The sequence below is a fragment of the Cebus imitator genome, unplaced genomic scaffold (genome assembly GCF_001604975.1).
Source record: "Cebus imitator isolate Cc_AM_T3 unplaced genomic scaffold, Cebus_imitator-1.0 Scaffold24, whole genome shotgun sequence".
Classification (NCBI taxonomy): domain Eukaryota; kingdom Metazoa; phylum Chordata; class Mammalia; order Primates; family Cebidae; genus Cebus; species Cebus imitator.
In genome coordinates, this window is record NW_016107339.1 from 12,720,750 (window position 1) to 12,725,353 (window position 4,604).

A 4,604-nucleotide genomic window follows, 5' to 3' on the forward strand; every position below is an offset into this window, starting at 1 on the left:
TTTTTTGAGACGGTGTCTCACTCTGTCACCAGGCTGAAGTGCAGTGGTGCAATCTCAGCTCACTACAACCTCCGCCTCCTGGGTTCCAGTGATTCTCCTGCCTCAGCCTCCCAAGTAACTGACACTACAGGCATGCGCCACTATGCCCAGCTAATTCTTTTTGTATTTTTGGTAGAGACGTGGTTTCACCATGTTGGTCAGGATGGTCTCAATCCCTTGAGCTTGTGATCTGGCCATCTCAGCCTCCCAAAGTGCTGGGATTACAGGTGTGAACCACTGTGCCTAACCTGAGATGTAATTCTTATACCATACAATTTGCTCTTTCTAAAAATATGTTTTTTTTTTTAATCTTTTTAGAGACAGAGTCTCACTATGTTGCCTAGGCTAGTTTCATATTCCTGGGCTCAGGCATTCCTCCTGCCTCGGCTTCCAGAAGTGCTGGGATTACAGGTGTGAGCCACCCTGTGTGGCCTTCATCCTTTTAAAATATACAGCTCATTGGGTTTTTAAAGTTTATTTACAGAGTTGTGCAACCGTCACCATAACTTAATTTAGAACATTTTCCCCATCATCTCCAAAATAAGGCATGTACCCTCTACTCCCCTCTCCCCAACCCTGGAAACCACTAATTTACTGTCTGTCTCTACCATTTTGCCTTCTAGACATTTTATATAGATGGATTCATACAGTGTATGGCTTTTTGGGTCTTTCCCTGTCACCAGGCTGGAGTGCAATGGTACGATCATGGCTCACTGCAGCCTTGAACTGCTGGGTTCAAGCAATCTGCCTGCCTCAGCCTTTCAAGTGGCCGAGATTACAGGTGTGCACCACCAAGCCCAGTTGTTCCTTATTAGTTTTAAACATTTCATTTTGCCCTCCCCAGCATCGAGTATCTTGTCCAAAGTATCTATATTAAACAGAAATCCTTAATATTGATAAAGTAAAATTCAGTTATGTTTCTTTTTTTCCTTTTTCTTTCTTTCTTTCTTTTTTTTCCTTTTTTTTGAGACGGAGACTTGCTCTTTCACCCAGGCTGGAGTGCAGTGGCCAGATCTCAGCTCACTGCAACCTCCACCTCCCAGGTTCAAGCGATTCTCCTGCCTCAGCCTCCCGAGTAGCTGGGATTACAGGTGCCCGCCACAACACCTGGCTAACTTTTTGTATTTTTAGTAGAGATGAGGTTTTACTGTGTTGGCCAGGCTGGTGTCAAGCCCCTGACCTCAGGCAATCCACCCACTTCCGCCTCCCAAGGTGCTGGGATTACAGGCATGAGCCACCACATCAGGCTCAGTTATGTTTCTTTTTCTTATGATCTGTACTTTTGCATTTCTGGTTAAGATCTCTTTTAGGTGATAAAAATATTAATCCTTTTTGTTTTTTGAGATACAGCCTACTCTGTTGCCCAGGCTGGAATGCAGTGGCATGATCATGGCTCACTGTAGCTTCAGCCTCCTGGGCTCAAGCCGTCCCCCACCTCCACCTCCTTAGTAGATGGGACTTACAGGCACCACAGGCACATGCCATCACGCCTGGCTAAATTTTTTTTTGTTTTTTTTTTTGAGACAGAGTCTCTCTCTGTCACCCAGTCTGGAATGCAGTGGTGCGATCTTGGCTCACTGCAACCTCCGACCCCAGGGTTCTAGCAATTCTCCTACCTCAGCCTCCTGAGTAGCTGGATTACAGGCGCCCGCCACCATGCCCAGCTACTTTTTTTTTTTTTTTAATTTTTTTTTATTTTTACAAAATACAAATAGAGACAGAGTTTCACCATGCTGGCCAGGCTGATCTTGAAGATCTTGAACTCTTGACCTCAGGTGATCCACCTGCTCAGCCTTCCAAAGTGTTGGGATTACAGGCAAGAGCCACCTCGCTGACTTTTTTTTTTTTTTTAGTTTTGTTATTGTCTGTCAACTCATACCTAACCAGCTAACTTTTGTACCTTTTATTTATTTATTTATTTATTTATTTATTTGAGACGGAGTTTCACTCTTGTTACCCAGGCTGGAATGCAATGGCGCGATCTCGGCTCACCGCAACCTCCGCCTCCTGGGTTCAGGCAATTCTCCTGCCTCAGCCTCCTGAGTAGCTGGGATTACAGGCATGCGCCACCATGCCCAGCTAATGTTTTGTATTTTTAGTAGAGACGGAGTTTCACGGTGTTGACCAGGATGGTCTCGATCTCTTGACCTCGTGATCCACCTGCCTCGGCCTCCCAGAGTGCTGGGATTACAGGCTTGAGCCACCGCGCCCGGCCTGTACCTTTTATAGAGATAGGGTTTTGCCATGTCACCCAGACTGGTCTCAAGAGCTCAAGCGATCCACCTGCCTTAGCCTCCCCAAGTATTGGGATCATAGGCCTGAGCCACCACATCCAGCCCAAAATATTATTCTTTATTTTTTCCCACATTTAAGTTTTTAATCCATCTGGTTTCCTCTTGTACATAGTGCTGGGTAGGATTCAGTTTTGTTTTGTTTTGTTTTGTTTTTTTGAGATGGGGTTTTGCTCTTGTTGCCCAAGCTGGAGTGTAATGGCACGATCTGGGCTCACTGCAACCTCTACCTCTTGGGTTCAAGTGATTCTCCTGCCTCAGCCTCCTGAGTAGCTGGGATTACAGGTGCGTGCCACCATGCCTGGCTAATTTTTTTGTATTTTTAGGAAATACAAAAAAATTTAGTAGAAACGGGGTTTCACCATGTTAGCCAAGCTGGTCTCAAACTCCTGACCTCAGGTGATCCGCCCACCTCAGCCTGCCAAAGTGCTGGGACTACAGGCGTGAGCCACCGTGCCCAGCCAGATCCCTTTTTATGTTTCTCTGGATAGTGGCCTAGTCTTCCAGCACTATATCCGAACAGTCTGTCCCTGCCTCAGTGTTCTGTGCTGCCACTGTTAGTCTGTACTAAGCTCCCACATATGTGTCTCTCGCTTCTCTTTTCTTTTCTTTTTTTTTTCTTTTTTGAGATGGAGTCTCACTCTGTTGCCCAGGCTGGACTGCAATGGTGCAATCTTGCCTCACTGCAACCTCCACCTCCTGGGTTCAAGTGATTCTCCTGCTTCAGCCTCCCTAGTAGCTGGGATTACAGGCAGCTGCCACCACGCCCAACTAATTTTTGTGTTTTTAGTAGAGATAGGGTTTCACCATTTTGGCCAGGATGGTCTCGAACTCCTGACCTCAGGTGATCTGCCCACCTCGGCCTCCCAAAGTGCTGGGATTACAGGTGTGAGGCACCATGCTTGGCCTATTGCTTCTTTTTTCTGTCTTGTTAGTTTCTTTGTTGTTCTTGTATTTTAAATAAAAGATAGCAGGTCCAAAATGAAATCACTCATGCTAACGCTCTACTTCACCAAACTGAAACCTAAGTTGTTTACTTATAAGATCTGCCCTTCTGAGAAATAAGGAGAGAGAGGATAGCTAAATCCCATTAAGCCAGCAAGATTTCACTTACCTTCCTGTAAGAAAAGTAACCTTGAAATGACCAATCCACCCTTTGTTCCTTGTTCCTACTTTCCTCTGCTTTTCTGCCTATAAAACTCACCTACTCTGTTTAGCTCATTAGAGCTCCTTTCTGTTTGGTAGACTGGATGCTGCCCAGTTCATGAATTGGTGATAAAAGCCAATCAGGGCTGGGCACAGTGGCTCACACCTGTAATCCCAACACTGAGAGGCTGAGGCAGGCAAGTCACGAGGTCAGGAGTTCAAGACCAGCCTGACCAATATAGTGAAAGCCTGTGTCTACTAAACATACAAAAATTAGCCGGGCGTGGTGGCAGGTGCTTGTAGTCCCAGCTGCTCAGGAGGCTAAGGCAGGAGAATCGCTAGAAACCAGGAAGCAGAAGTTGCAGTGACTCAGATTGCACCACTGTACTCCAGCCTGGGCAACAGAGTGAGACTCCATCTCAAAAAAAAAAAAAAAAAAAAAAAAAAAAAAAAAAAAAAAAAAAAAAAAAAAAAAAAAATCCAATCAGAGCTTTGAAACTAAAGTTGTTGAAATTTTATTATTTCACGTTAATCAATTCTTCACTATTTGTATTACCATGACTTTTGATATGTTTTAGTATCTAGTAGGGCAATTTTTCTCTTTTATTTTTCCTTTCCAAGGTTAGCTTGGTATTCTTTTAGATACATTTTAAAATAAACTTATGAAGTTTCTCTAAAAATCCAATTAAAATTCTAATTGGAATTGCATAGAATTTGTTGTAGCTTATCTTGAGGAAAATTGACATCTTAGACGTGATTTCACCCAAAAGGATGATATTTCTCCCTCTTTACTCAAATCCTTTCCTATGTCCTTTATTATTAGAATTTTAAGTTTTTCTTCACAAAGGTGTTGTGTGTGTGCATATATATATATATATGTATAGATATATATTTGACTAAGCTAATTTCTAGATATTTTCTAGTTTTGTTAGTGTGAATAGACTATTTTTTTGGGGAGTTATATTTCTAGTTCATTTTTTGCTGATGTAGAAAGAAATGCTACTGGTTGATTTTTTTATCCAGCTACTTTGCTGAATTCTCTTATTAGCAGTAACAGTTTTTCTCTAATCTTTTTTAATTGTTGTTGATTCTGGTTTATTTTCTTTCTTTTCTTTTTTTTTTTTTTTT

General features: G+C 42.8%; 1 long non-coding RNA gene across 1 annotated transcript in view; it reads right to left on the bottom strand.

Annotated features, from left to right (window-relative positions):
- Positions 1–3,690: 3,690 nt before the first annotated feature.
- LOC119470187 overlaps positions 3,691–4,604 on the bottom strand; it is a 22,854-nt gene continuing 21,940 nt past the window's right edge. Inside the window, exon 3 of the long non-coding RNA XR_005199065.1 lies at positions 3,691–3,725. This is a non-coding gene — a long non-coding RNA (uncharacterized LOC119470187). The remainder of the gene's footprint in view (positions 3,726–4,604) is intronic.